Source organism: Oryza sativa, chromosome 9 (genome assembly GCF_034140825.1).
Source record: "Oryza sativa Japonica Group chromosome 9, ASM3414082v1".
Lineage (NCBI taxonomy): Eukaryota > Viridiplantae > Streptophyta > Magnoliopsida > Poales > Poaceae > Oryza > Oryza sativa.
In genome coordinates this window covers 18,501,411-18,517,137 of record NC_089043.1, presented here as the reverse complement: position 1 = coordinate 18,517,137, position 15,727 = coordinate 18,501,411, and the positions used below count along the sequence as shown (strand labels likewise).

At 47.2% G+C, this 15,727-nt stretch overlaps 1 long non-coding RNA gene across 1 annotated transcript; it reads left to right on the top strand.

Annotated features, from left to right (window-relative positions):
- The first annotated feature begins 1,960 nt into the window (after positions 1 to 1,960).
- LOC107277793 (uncharacterized) lies at positions 1,961 to 4,941 on the top strand. The gene is made up of 4 exons (XR_001539842.3): positions 1,961 to 2,210; positions 3,618 to 3,769; positions 3,864 to 3,907; positions 4,792 to 4,941. It is a non-coding gene; the product is annotated as an uncharacterized lncRNA (long non-coding RNA).
- Positions 4,942 to 15,727: the final 10,786 nt, after the last annotated feature.

Sequence of the window (15,727 nt, the reverse complement as noted above, 5' to 3'; positions counted from 1 at the left end):
TCCAGGGATGCCTTGTATGCGGTTTTTTTCTTATCAAGTTAACCGATCCGGTGGGGGTGGCCTTTCATCTTGGGCTGGCCAGGAGCAAAGGGCACATTGCCCATCAACGAGCTGAAGGCCCAGGTGGGGGAGCCCGTGGAGCTGCGGGCCTCCATCTACCGCGTGGAACACCGAACACGCATCGTTGAAGGAATTTTTCCATTTATAATTTTTTTTAAAAAATATACAAATATATTTTTGTTTTCAAAAATTACATAAATATTCAGCTAAATGGTAGGAGTATTTGATATCTTAGCCAATCCTTGGTTAGGACTTGGGAGTTGGGGCTATGAAACAGCATACTTCTACCTGGTGTCATATACCAATCAGCTCTACGTTTGGCTTAATCAAGGAATAAACCAAATGGCATATTTTCAAATGAAAAATAAGTTGTGAATAAAAATTTTATATACGTGTTATTAACGATTTAAAATCAAAGGCTGAAAAACAAACTACTATGAAAAAAAAAAACCCTAAAATCAACTTCAAATTTTGGGTTAAAAATTCAAATTTTAACTAATAATTAAGCATAAGTATTACCGAAAGGATGAGAATAAAGATGGGCTCATTTCAAGAGTAAATTTTACCGTAGCTATAGATCGAACTGTTTCCTGTCACCTAGCCAAAGCAAGCAAATAAATGCTTATTATGCCACGCTTTAGATTTGAGCTACAAAACTAGCTACTTGAATAACTAACAGAAGCACTTCCATTAATAATAAAAATATCCTACTAGAATTCCAATTGTAACAAGACTTCTAAGGCAGCTTAAGAATGAACTAACAATACCATCTAATTAATCAACACATAATTATTGTCTGAAACCGTTTCACCTGCGAAGGGCAATGCAGTTATACAGTACAGGGGTGCATGTTTGTCCGCTCATGTAGACTTAGAGCTTGTCCTGATGAAGATCCGATCCTAAGCAGTAGCCACGGTGAAAAACTGACAACGGCGACGATCGAGCATCCGGATCGTGCCGCCACGGCCGAAGTGCAACTCTATTCGTGTCACCGAACCGTGTTTTCTGTTACCTGGGCATGTGCTCCCCACCGCTCGATCAGGTACTCTCCATGCCACACGAACAAAATCTGATGCGATCTAATTAATTAACACATAGTGGTATTGTCTAGAATTGTTTCACCCGCGAAGGGCAATGCACTTATGCAGTGCAAGGGTGCAGGTCTGTCCGCTCATGTAGACTTGGAGCTCGTCCTAATCAAGATCCTAAGCAGTAGCCACGGTGAAAAACTCACAACGGCGACGATCGAGCATCCGGATCATGCCGCCACGGCCGAAGTGCAACCCTATTCGCGCCACTAAACCGTGTTTTCTATTACCTGGGCATGTGCTCCCCGCCGCTCAGGTACCCTCCACGTCGCACGAACAAAATCTGATGTAATTTCGTGTTGAAAAAACTTGCACGATGCATTGAGTGCGTGAAGCATCAGTTGTTGCGAGACCGACGGACAAAGGTAGCGATACACACGAACGAGATATGCCATGGCTTCTCTCAATCACTAACAGAATCAGATTGCGAGATGATATCAGATTGCGAGATGATGTATAGACTCTCGGTGACGGACCAAAAATAGAGAAGACAATGGAAAAATTACTTAATTTTTTTAAGAAGTTTAGATTTAGATTAGATTTACTCCCTCCAGTCCCTCCGTCTTAAAATACACTGTATTTTTAGACTTTAACACAGTTTTCGAGATGCATCTATAAAAGTAAAATGATCTAAATAAAAGAGTTGTATATTATGATATTAGTTTTGTTAATGATAAATCTAGTAACATTGATTTGATATGATTGATTTTTTTCTATTAATAGTCAAAATAAAAAATGTTTGACCTAGTACTATTTTAAATTTGAGTAGAATAGACAACTTGAGCCGACCGGACAGACAACTTCAAAGGAAAAAAAAAGGAAGGCAAACCTAACCTAGGGTTCGAGCAGAGAGAGAGAGAACGAGGACGATGGCTTCGACGATCCTCCGGTCAGCCGGCGGCGCGCTCCGGCGGTCCGTGCTCGCGGGGGAGCAGCGGTTGCTGATCCGCCGCGCAGCCGTGGTCCCCGCCCTGTCGGCCATGGAGGAGAACCCGCGTCGCCTCTCCAGCTAGCGCCAGCTGCGACGATGGCTCCACCCACAAGGCCGCGGCCACCGCGCCGGTAAACGACCTCTTCCTGGAATCTCCCTGCTCCGATCCTCTCTTCCTCCCTGGGTTTCTACTCACTCTTGCTGCAATTCCTTCTCCCTCCTCTCTCTCCTGGGGTGTTCTATTGATTTAATCTAATCGGTGAAATTATCTGGCTGAGGCCGGGGAGGGAGAAGAGCAGAAGAAAATAATTAAAAGAGGGGGTTTTCTCATCTTCTTTTTATTGTATACTAAAAAAGATGTCCATACGTTACAACGGATGAAGTTTATTTTAATATTTATTATTGTTATATGGTTTAGTTAAGGGAGTTCGCTTGGATGTATATATTTGTTGGAAAATCATAAGCTGCAGTTAGGAGTCCAATCGTCTCAAGTTAGCATGCGCGTTTTTTTAAACAGATTTCTTATAATTCCTTCTATATTACCAAAAGTGAACGATCTTAAGAACCGACTCAAATACGGATATGTATTTCCAAAAGCAAACGAACTTAAAAACAGACTGATACACAGATGACGTACCAAAATACCGGCAAAAACAACTTCAAACTTTATAATAGTAGAGATTTGTAATTTTTATGTCTAGATTCATTAAATATGAACGTGTAAAATGCTAGAATGACTTATATTGTAAAACGGATGGAGTATCTGTTTTGAGATTATTAGTTTAGCTAGGAACTTTTTTTTAAGTAAATACTGCATATCGGGCTAGGATTAATTACAAGGTTTCACTTTGGACATGAGTGGTCACTGTTTTCACTTTGTACTAGAGTTTCTTTCCTTGTGTTTGCACAATGGTACACCCTTCTCACCATCGAAACCATAGCCGGCAATGTGAACCTGCTGCTCCTGCTGCTATAAGGCGGCGTGAAGCACTGGTGTTGTTGCTGGTGTGAAGAGCAACAGCACATGTGAAGGAAGAGGAAGCAATTAGCTGCAGTTCAGGAGGCAGCGATCGGTCTGATGATGACTGATGAGGCTATACGTGTGCCTCACTTGTTTATATTGAAGTTAGCAGACTAAAATATTTAGCGGTTGATCTTCTCAAAACAGTTACAGCGGACTAAATTGTACATGTAAGCAAATAGCTAGAACCCTTGTCAAGATGATAACGGTAGCTATGGACGGAGATTTAAAACCCTGATAGGTTCTGCACAGATGGAGCTCACCGAGTTGTCATCGTATCTACATCACAGGAAGAGAAAAAACGGCCCGGATAGTGCGGTGGTGAGGAGCTAGGAGCGAACAAGACAGAGATTGAGAGATTGTTGTGTGTGTGTGTGGAGGGGGGGTCTAAACTAGAACAAAGGCTATGTTTCTTAGTCTAAAGTGAAAATATTGGTATCCCAGTCGAAAATGAAACTTTGATAATAATACCTAGCCTAAGTTATAATTCACTTTTTTTTTCTTTATCTGTATCCAGAGTTCTTCCTCAGATCCTGCATCGGAACTTGGTGACATGGAGAACAATGAGTTTCTGGTTTATTCTTATGTCAGCAAGAAATTGGATAATATCGAGAACCTCCTTGACAAGATGGAAACTTTGAGAAAAGAAAGTGATGAGGCTGATGCAAGGTAACCAAGCAACTAACTTTTGTGAATGTGTGCGCATTTTATTTTTTCTGGTTATCCTAATTAGTTTTCTTTAAATTTAAATAATCTGCTGCAGGTTCGCTCAGCTTAGACCATACAAGGCGTTTGCATGTGTCTCAGGTATTTTTGCCTTCTGCTATTGTGCCAGTCTTTGGTTGAGATAGCCCATGATGGAGAAATGGCTTCATTATACTATGTATATACTCCCTCATTTTCTAAATGTTTAACGCCGTTGACTTTTTTAAACATATTTGACCGTTCGTCTTATTCAAATTTTTTTTAAATGTGTAAAACCATATGTATACATAAAAGTATATTCAACAATAAATCAAATGATAGGAAAAGAATTAATAATTACTTAATTTTTTTTAATAAGACGAACGGTTAAATATTTTTTAAAAAAGTTAATGGCGATAAATATTTTGGAATGGAGGGAGTATATATATTGCACTAACGTCTTATTGATACCGTCGATATCTAATCACACATCAGGTAGCAGAATTGGGTTTGAAGTCCATGACTATAAACAGTATATCAATAATCTCGTACTCCCTCCGTCCCATAATATAAGGGATTTTGAGTTTTCGCTTGCAACGTTTGGCCACTCGTCGTATTTAAAATTTTTTTAAATTATTATTTATTTTATTTGTGACTTAAGCACAACTTTTCGTTTTTTATATTTGCAAAAAAAAATTGAATAAGACGAGTGGTCAAACGTTACAAATAAAAACTCAAAATCCTTATATTATGGGACGGAGGGAGTATGTCAGACTAATTTCTCTGTTTATACTTTATAGCACCTTATGACATCAGCCATTTGTATTTAATTTCTCTCATCAAACAGAAGAGTTTAATTCATTGTTACTTGAAGGATGATTTGGCATGTATTGATAATTAATTATCATCGAACTGTTCTAGCTAGCTACGACCATGAGACATTGGTATCTAATGCGTTATGAACTCAGATTACACCTATTTTTAAGTTTGTAATGTTGGCTGCACAGGTCATACTCGTGAGGATTTTTGAAGCAGATAATGAACAAAAGCGTGCGTCATGAATTAATTTCTATTTTTCCTCAATTTATACCGTATAATCAAATTCATTTCAGGGGAGTTTTTGTGATTATTAATTTCAACTTGAGATGGTTTTGACAAATTTGGATTCAGCATTGGATCATGTTCCTTTTCCAGCTTGCATTGTGGTAGGATAGTGTGTCTGCAGTTGGCGGGGATTTGATCTTACGATCGATCAAATTTCTCACTGTTTAGGTATACCATATATATTTATTCTCTGGCATTTCAACGGTTTAACATCTCTGGAGACGATAATTTGCTACTCATCTGGAGACTATAGAGTGATGCAACAATAATTTGCTACTCATACAACATAGTGATCATCAGATCACTTGCAGCAACTCCTACGCAACATTGCAGCAGATCGAGCAAATGATCGTAACAACTCACACCCAGAGGTTTGTGGTGTGCTTCGCTGCCGGCAACAAAAACCAAATATTGTATGGAGCTCCCAACTGTGGGTAATGAACAATAATGTTATAGATTGGTAGTGAACTAGTGATCGATAACCGTTTCTTAGGTAGCAAACAATAACTTCATCCGTTTCATCCGTTTTATATTATAAGTAGTTCTATTTCTTTTTTCTAGTTATTTTTTTTAAGTTACACCAAATTTATAAAAAAAAATTAGCAGCATCCATAACATCAAATAATCAGTTTTATTAAATCCAAATTTAAATATATTTTGATAATATATTTACTTTATGTTGTTAATGCTATTATACTTTTCTATAAACTTAATTGAAAATTCTGACTAGAAAAAAAGTCAAAGCAATTTATAATATAAAATGGAGGAAGTAGCTATCTAGTCCCTTTCAATGAGATATATATATGGTTCTTCCCAAAGTATTACTACCTCTGTCCCATAAGATAAAAAGTTTTAAAATTTGATACGGTTATTAAGAAAGTAGGTTTATTTAAACAGAGAGATATTGTGATTGGTTGAGAAGTAGAGGTATGTGAGAAAAGTGAATGGTGCAGGGTTTGTGATTGGTTGGAAGAGAATGTTGGTGGAAAAGTTATTATATTTTGAGACAAATCCTAAGTGCTAAAGGTTGTTATATTTTAGGACGGAGGGAGTAGTTCTCATCGACCACAAATACTCATGAATATGACCGAGAACTAATTTTCAGTTTCTTTTTTCACCACCCAAAGATACACGAAATCCTCAACCACTGTTGGTCCATATGCTTAACACGTCGTATCTCACTGCGATGTCGTTGTTAACAAGCATGATCTGAGACCCAAAAAAATGTGCCGATGTCCCCCTCTCACGCCTGCCCAACCTCCTGAAAACGAACATGTGTGAAACTGGAGTTTGCAACTCGCACCTCTTCTCTGAATCTGCAACATCTTGGAGCAGGGATCACATCATTTTTAACCAGGAACAGTACAAACTTTGCTGTCAATTTCCATCAATTCTAGCCAAGTTATCTTGTGGCGATATTCGGTCGTGCGCAAAATGCCGAAAGGCGGGGCGAAAATCGGAGAAATGTTCTCGTATTTTTAAAGATGAAAGATTCAGAGAAAATGACTGGACGGCCATGGAGGATGGCTGCTTTGTTGTCCATGGCTAAGCTCTCCATGAGCAATATTGTTTGAGCACTAAACAAAAGTGTCAAGCTCCTGACTAAAAAGTACGAATTATCTTCCCCCGAACTATCATAGTCGTCCGAATTACCCTCAGAACCATAAAACCGAACATTCTTCACTCCCAACTATGCAAACCGGACGAATTACCCCTCCCCCCGACCGAATCCGTGGTGGTTTTGGTCTACGTGGCGTACACGTGGTAGTCCGGTCAGCATCCTATTTTATAAAAAATGTGAAACCCACATGTCATACTCTCTTCTATCTCTCACACACTCTCTCTGTCTCTCTTCTCCCGGTGACGGCGGAGGCAGCGAGCGCGGGCAGAGGAGGCAGCGGCTGAAAGTGCATTAATCCCCCTAGTGGGTTTTGGTTATTAATGACAAATGTGGTTAAGGGACTAATGAGTTTATTGAGCTACTTTCAGGTGCATTAGTCCAAGGCGTGGAAGATGGATGCTTAGAGACCCCCCAAAAGTATAAAATCAAAGCGGACCGGAACTCGAGAAGTGCATAGGATAGTTTATTTATTGCAATCGAGTTTTTAGGAAAAACCGTAGTATTAAGAGGGGTTCCAGGTGATGCTCTGAGATATGTCAAGTGCTCTTAGTGTGAACGAAGTGTCAAAGTTTCCCTAGGAGTTATTTTTGCAAATACTCCATCTGTCCAAAAATGCAGGTCCGGAACTTCCTATCTTCCAGGTCCAGAAGTTTCGATCTGATGAAAGAAATTTTCCTAAGTGTTATCCGGAAGTTCCTGTCTTCCAGGTCCGGAACTTCCTATCTAGTTTCCAGTTCAAAATTGAGTAACGGCTAGATGACGTCACCTAACCGTTATACATATATAGCTCGTTTCCAACTCTTTTCTTGGCAATTCCACTTTCACTTTTCATTCCTAGAGCTGTTGCTAGCCTCTCCCAAGTGTTTTTTGCCTTCTCCACTCAATCTAGAGCCTAATTCTTGTGAGAAAGAGAGATTGAGAGGGAGAGAGGAAGATTTGGAGATGTGTGAAGACTAGGAACTTAGGTGAGCACTTGGAATATCTCGTGGGCTGTCATCTCTGTGCTTATTACTCTTGGAGATGATCTCCTAGACGGTTAGGTGTCGCCCGCGAGAATCCGTTGCATATTGTGGATGTCCCGGATAAATTTGTGAAGGATTTCCTCTCCTCCGAAAGGGAACGAGGTAAGTTAATGAAGTTCTTGTGCTGAGATTCTAGAGGTTTTCCAAGTAGAGCAACCTACACTTGTGGCGGATTTCTAGAAGGAGGTTGAGTTGGATCTTGGTGGTCACTCAATTCTAGAAATTTGCTTAGGAGTGTTTAGGGTTGAAGGCTGTGGATTTCCTCTGGGGTTTTTGCACAAGTGAGGCAAGGGGTTAATCGAGACCCAGCTCTTTGCAGCTCCTCAACGGAGAGTAGGATCGCAAGATCCGAACTTCGGGAAAAAATCGCTCTTGTCTCTTGTTGTGTTGTTTCTGTGGATGTTGCTGTGATCTATCCCCTGCTTAGAATACCTGTGCATCATCTTGTGAACATTGGCTTAGTCTCTTGATTCGAAATTTGAATTCCATCTCTGTTCGGTAACCCGAAAGTTCCTGTCCTAAGAACACCGGAAGTTCCGGGCCTATCAGGCCGGAAATTCCGGAGTTCCTTACCAGGAAGTTTCGGGTCTATTTGAATTTTACCGCTGCGATTTGTTTTTAAGTTTTCAGGGACAGACTATTCACCCCCCTCTAGGCTTCATCAGCACGTTCAGCGGCGAGGCAAGGCGAGGCGGCGGCGGCGGAGGAGGTGGGGTGGCAGAGAGGCGAGCGCGGCGGCAAGGCGAGCGGTGGGGCTCTCTCTCTCTCTTCTCCCGGAGGAGGCAGCATGCTATGGTACTATTTGCAACGGCAAGAGCAGCATGCATGCGTCCGCGGCCGCGTGACCTCCGTGGTCTCCGCAGCGGAGCCGGGGCTCCCGGGTCTCCACGCCGCGGGCATCATCGGGGTCCTCCGCCGGCCGCGCCCCCCGCCGCACGACCTCCGCCGTTCGGCCTCCTCCACTCGACGTGGGCGAAGCCCTCGCACAGGTCCACCGCGGCCCCACATGCCTCCGCCGACCACGGTGGCTTCGCCATCTCCGGGGGTGCTCGTGCCTCCGCGGCCGGCATGGCCCGCCCTGCGACTGCCACGCGCGCCTCCGCGACAGCCTCGCGGACAAGGTGATCACCCGCGCGTGCCTCTCCGCTGTCGACGCCGCCGCTCGGCTCCGTCGTAGGCCTCGCTGACGTGCGGCTCCGCGCACATGGCCAAGACTGACTCGCCGCCGCCACGTCGACTGCGCAGCGGCATGGCCTCCATGGCTGCCTCCGTGCCGCCACCGGACCGAGCAGTTCGCCGACGCTACGTGGGCCTAACCGCGTCAAACCGCGTCGCCTCCTGCCGCGCTCGTCTCCTCTGCCGCCGCGCTCGCCTACTCCGCCACACCCCGCCACCGCTCGCCTCCTCCGCCGCCGCCACCGCCTCGCCTCGAGCAGCGCGAGCTCCCGCCGCCGCCTCGCCTCGTCTCGAGCAGCGCGAGCTCCTGCCGCCGCTCGCCTCCCCCGCCGCCGCCGCCTCGCCTCGCCTCCTCCGCCGCACCCCGCCGCCGCTCGCCGCCTCATCCCACACCTGTCGCTGTGCGCCTGAGAGAGACATAGAGTGAGAGAAGAGAGAGGAAGAGTGAGAGAGAGAAGAGGGAGGAATAGGAGAATAGTATGACAGGTGGGTTCCACATTTTTTTAATAAATAAAATGCTGATTGGACTATCACGCGTACGTCACATAGACCAAAACCACCACGGATTGGGTCGAATGGGGTAAATTCGTCCGGTTTGCATAGTTGGAGGTGAAGAATGTCCGGTTTTGTGGTTCCGGGGGTAATTCGGATGACCGCGATAGTTCGGAGGGGTAATTTGTACTTTTTCCAATAAACAATCTTTAAGTGCAAATTTAGTTCTCCATATTGTTGGCACTTGTTTTTGAGATCACAAGTATCAGAGTTCAGAAAAGCATATTAATTTCTGCCCTGAATAAAAAAAAAAGTGAAGTTCAGCAGGATAGAACGTGCGACAATATTTTATCTAGTTAAAAACAAGAAAACACGGGTAAAAAAATCAACTCTGAATCCTGATTCCTAATCGATATTAGCGATGAGTTAGACAAGTAGGGCTCGTGAGCAATTAATGAATTCGTGGACACGGTGCATGTGCACGGACGTGCACTGCATCCTGCAAGGTGAAAATGAACGCCATTTTAGACCTTTTTAGAATCAAAATTATTAATTTAACCATTTTATTACGAAACTCAGTACAGATGCAATGCTTTTATAGATGCACGTGCTTATAAATTTGTCCGCTTAACTTTTATATAAATTAAAATTTTACACCGTAGGAGTGTAATATTATGAATTTTTGTTCGGTTAAATTTGGATGGATTATTTAGTTTTCATATGTCCAGAACCTATACTTCAAATAATAATTATAGTCGATGAAAGCTAATTTGCAATGACAATACACACTTATTTTTTTTTTAAAAAAAAACTAAGAGCGTAAAACATTATTCTCTCCTTCTGCCATACGAATGGTGTTGTTGATGGTTGTACGTCCATGTAGATGCACTGTTTTCACCCCTTATGAAACAATATTACTTAGCAAAAGAATATTTTAGTTCTTGGAAATAGTGAAACACAATCGAATCACTAGATGAAATAATTTAGTTCAACATATAAAACAAATTATTTAAGCCATTAAAACATCAACAAGATCCGAGAAAAATCAAAGAAAAAAGTGACACATCATCGAAAACCTCACCGGAACACTTTGATCTAACTCCATATGCATGGATTGGAACATTGAAAAACACCCCTGTCTTCCCCTCTCCCAACACCCACACCCCCCCAAAAAAAAAAAAAAAACTTGCTAGCTAGATCCACTACTTCCTCCTCTCTGGTGGTTTGCTAAATTGTCAATGGCAGATGATGCCTTGATGTGTCTCTTAGAGAGTGAGACACATATGTAGTTGTAGTTTGTCACGCCCCGAACTAGTCCTGACCGGAACTAGCCCGTGACGCTCCAAATTAACCTGTTAATCGATACCAGTCCCAGGAAATAGTGCTGGTATCACAGGGAGACAGAATATCACAGCAACAGAGGTCTCTTTATTATAGAATAGAGGTACAGTCATGTTGGGCTGCGGACAGATCCCGAGCTCACAACTGCATTACAAAAGGGAAACGGAAGCGAGGACTTGGACCAAACAACACAGGCGCGACTTGGGAACTAGGCCGAAACCCTAAAACTCATCGTAGCCGGCTTGCTCCTGGAAGAACTCCTCATCAGCAGGTTCCGCTTCATCTTCTTCAGCAACTGGGGGAAGGATTATTTATATAGAGCAAGGGTGAGTACGGGAGTACTCAGCAAGCCAGGGAAAATAAGTGTTTAATGCAGGCTTCAAGGAAAGGCTGTTGTTTTTGCAATTGATTTTATTTGAACTCTTTTCTAAAAACAACTAAGTGAGTGCTTCTCAAACGACACGGATGAGACAGTACGTCTCGTCCGGTCGGAGTATATGCAATGTATCAGTCTTTAGAAATGAATCAAGGTTGGCACCCGGCCAACAGCTTTTCAAACGGCCACCCGGGCCAACAGCTTTCAAACGGCCACCCGGGCCTAGCTGATCCCATCAGCTGCAGATTTTTCAAACATCGAACCCCTTTCCACAACAGTAATTTCACAAGCAGTAGTCAAACAAAACTACGCTAGGAATCACCTCACATCCGCCCATGACCGTGGGCACGGCTGTTCGAACAGTTTGTTAACCTCTACAGAGGGGGTACACTTTACCCACACGACATTACTAACCCGGATCACCCAGCCCGTGGGGGATCAGCCACGTCGGGAGACCTCCAAGCTTTCATGACAAGGCATTTCCAAAGCCGACACAGGTTTACCATGTGCCGACGAGAGGGGTCCCAGACCAACAACAGGTTAGGTCCCAGACCATACTGTTCCAGGAAGCCCAGGGGTCCTCCCCGACACCACCCCGGCGAATCCACATGTCTCTCGGCATCAAGGCTCCCTTGATAAGCTAGTTACTCAGCTAGGGGTGTCCCATTCCACCCATGTGGTCGTACTTGTCTTATGTTTGGATGAAATTCCAAGGAATCGGTCCTTAAGTGCGAGAGCGGAAAACCGTACACCCGGTACGTTCCCCGGTCCGCGGTTTTGGAAATTCATTTAGTTCGCAAGCACCGACCCAGGTGTCGGGTTTTCCAAGTCATTTGTAAAACCCAAGTTTTACCCAAGATGTTTTTCAGATTTTAAGTTTGAAGGCGGTCGTCGATTCTCGTGCAGAGTGCACGAATATCGAGACGCAACTAGATGGTTACAAGGGGATATGGTATAGCAATTAACAAAGGAAGGGTCAAATGCAACGAATTAGGTAGGTCCGCCAATCTGCCTTGCAGACGGGACAACAGATTAAGTGCGATCCTTATCAATGCATAATATTTTTCAAGCAACATAATTAAATTTCAAATATAGGCTCAAGATGTTCAAAGGTGGCTTGCCTTGCTCGAGATCTGGAGCTTGATCCTCGAAATCCTCGCACTGCGGGTCTTCGGGCTCCGAAACTACACGCGAAACGGGACAACTCAACAAACGGCGAAAAATAAAGCCCTATTAATGACCTCTAAGCATGCCATTAGATAGATCTCGAGATTTGAGGAATTTTGGAAGTTGAACGGAGTCAAATGGATTTACGGTTGGGAAGATATTGAATTTCTAAGATTATTGGATTTTTGGTCTAAAGGAAAAGGATTTAATTAAATCCTTTTTTTTTGGAAAAGAAAATAAAAGAAAAGAAAAGAGGGAGGAAATATAGACTTCTCCTCGGGCGGCTAGGGCGCGGCCCAAGAGAAATAGAGCGGTCCGGCGGAGCTAAATGGGCCGGCCGGCCCAAGGCGGCCCAAGGCACGCGTGCGCGCGGGAGGGAGGAGAGAGAGCCGGTGGACCGGGCTGACCGCGCGCGGTCCCGGGTGGGACCCGCTTGTCGGTGACTCGGTTCACCGTGCGGAGCGTGCACGCGGCGCACGCGCGCGGGCGGGGCTGGGACGCGGTGCACACGCACGGTTCGCGGAGGAACGGATGCGGCGGGCCCACGCGCAGCTTCACGGCTCGCGGTGGAACGCGCGCACGGGAGGGGCTGACCGGGGTCGGCCCGACCCGATCTCGGCCGAGCTGGCGCCGACGTGGCGCCTACGTGGCTGCCACGTGGGCTGGCGGGAGGTAGACGACGACGCCGGCCGGAACGGACGGCGGACGACAGCGACGAGCGGCGGAGCGAACCACGGCGATACAGGCGAAAGCGAGCACACCGGGTGGTTGCTCAGGACGAGGGGAGACGAGCCAACGGCTTGGATTCGTTGGAGGGAGCTTGACGGCGTCGAATTGCGGCGGCGGCAAGCGGCGGCGAGAGAAGGGGGAAACGGCGACGAGGTCACGAGGGGCCAATTCCCGGCGGTGAGAGCATCTACGCGGCTATGGGAATCCGATGCTAGCGTCGGATTGAGCGGAGCTACGCCGAGCAAGGCCGGCGACGAGCGGGTGCTACGGAGCTCGGGCGGCGACGGCGGCGAGCACACGGCGAGCGACGGCAACGGTCGGGGCGGTGCCGGCTAGCTACGGGGAGGCTACTCGTGCTACTACCGAAAACTAAGGGGGAGAGATGGAGCGAGGAGGAAGAATGGAGGGAGGCACTACCGAGATAAGGAGGGGCGCTGTGACGAGAGGCCGACGGCGCGGGAGTAATCTCTCCGGCCTCGGGCCGGGGAAGAGGAGGAAGACGAGCGCCCGGAGTCCCCTTCCGCGTCCTCGTACGCACCGGCTCTCCCGGCGCTTGGCGATGAACGGCGGAGGCGAGACAGAGCTCGGAAGGCGGCGGCAACAATGGAGTGGAGGCGATGGGATGAGAAGAGAGGGAGGGCGCCCGGGGCTTTAAGGATGGCAATGTCGGTTTGGAAACCGACTTGGGCGGTCAAGGCGCGAGCTGGCGCTCGGCGCTCGCGTCCAAATCGGCGACAGGGCGGAGGGAGGATGACGCCAGCGGGAGGAAAAGGGGAAAAGAAGGGAGAGAAAGGGGAGCTCACCCCTTTCTTCTTTGGGAAAATGAGGAGGGGAGCGGGGGCGACGCGGCTGAGGGAGGAGGGCTCTGCCTCCGTCCCTTGGCGGCTTGCGCGCGGAGTGGCGGGGCCGAGGCGATGACGGCGGCGATGACGACGGGGCGGTGTGGAGCGGAGCGGCGACACGGGCAACAGGCGCGGGCAGGCGCTGACAATGGCGGCGACCAGGCGGTCGGCCACTCGGCACGCGCGCGCGGCTTGCAACGGGAGGCGCGGCGGATGGAGCGGCGCGGCTCGGGCACGCGCGCTGGCTGCGGGGCCGAGCGGCTGCAGGCGCGGCAGGGCGGTGGGGCCGGGCGGCGCAGATGCGATGCGGGCGACGACCACGCGGGCGCGCGCGCGAACTACGCGCGGGGAGCGGCAGCGAGAGAGCAGAAAGGAGGGCTCGGCTCGGCGCGGGCGGCTCACGCGCACACGCGCGGGCAGAGCGGAGGGGGAGGGGCGCTCGGCGCGGCTCACGCGCACGCGCACCCGGAGCGGAGGGAGCGGAGGAGGGGCGCTCGGCGCGGCTCACGCGCTCGCGTGGGCAGCACGCGGGCGGAGCGGAGCGGAGGGAGAGGAGGGAGAGAGAGCGAGAGAGAAAAGGGAGAGAGAGCGGGAGCGCGCCGGGGGAGGGGAGGGGGAGATGGGCCGAGAGAAATTCGGCCCATCGACCCCGGGGGAGGCAAAATAGACTTTTGCGGAGGAAATTGATTTGGAAGGATTTGGATTCGGGATTGAACTCGACGATAGATCGGGGATTGAGATCTTGAGATGGCACGGACACTAGACAACAAGCAAGGAAACAATTTCGCAATTAGAGTTTTTAAGAGATAATTTTCCCGCTAGACGCCACGACGGAACGGGCGCTACATAGTTGTAGGCGGAGGAAGATGGTCATATGGCGATTATGGCGGCACCGGCACGGAGGAGGCCCGACTTGGGGTGGTAGAAGATCGAGATCCGGTGCATCGAGAACGAGGAGGCACGATAGGTGTGCTTCTCCAGGCGCCGCGCTAGCTTCTTCGAGAAAGCCAGCGAGCTGTCCATCTTGTGCAGCACCAGCGTGGCCTCCATCGTCTTCTCCCCTGCCGCCAAGGCCTACTCCTTCGGCCAACCGTCCGTGGAGTATATCTTGGAGCACTTTCTGCAGAAGTCGGCGTCAGCGGAGACACAATAGGGAAGGGTGCGAGTGAATGGTGGGATGGTGAGGGAGCTGAACAGGCAATACGCCGACCTGCGTGCGATGGCGGAGGCGCACAAGGCATGTTGGGAGAGGACAGAGAAGAAGATAGAGAAGGAGCGTGAGAGCAAGGTTAATAGAGAAAGCTTATCGTCGGCACCAAAGAAGTCTAGCTCTGCTTTATAACTAACCATATACATGTAGTGCGTATAGTAGTAATATCCTCATATTATCTCTAAAAGCTATTTTATCTTTTACCGGACTTATAATTCTAATTTGATAGGCTCATACACAGAAATTATCTCTTGGCGGGCACGTGTTAACTAGCCGTTTGCTTTCTTCACCTAGGCGCTTGTGCTCAGCCGGCGCTTGTGCAATCGCTCGCTTGCCTCTCTCTCATCTCATCTCCCTCATCCACGTAGGACTTATTTGACGTGGCTTGGCTATTAGCCAGCAGAGCTGGACTTATTATACCTGCTCTGAGGCAGGGAGGTGGATGGAGGCGAGTGGCAGAGGGCTGTGGGGGCGTGGAGTGCAGGGCGCCCGATATTTCCGTTCTCTCATCAGGCATCCGAGTCAAAGCATTTTTGCAATCCTAGCTAACTTCCCCCTCCTGAATTTCAGATATATATTTCTTCCCAACCAAAACATTAGTAGTTTTCATCTAATCTTCTACGACACGTCTACCCCCACGAATTAATACTACCGAGAAAAAAAATTAAGTCAGTTTTTCACCACCCAAACATACACGAAATCTATCACAAGTTGAGAACCCGACACCGTCCCGAAATTGATCGATCCGATCGATTCTCCTTCAGCTTCCAGCTACCCATATATATATATACAACCAAATTGACCTTCACAAATCACAACTCTAGCTAGACACTCTCGAGTACCGATCGGGTCGGATCGATGTC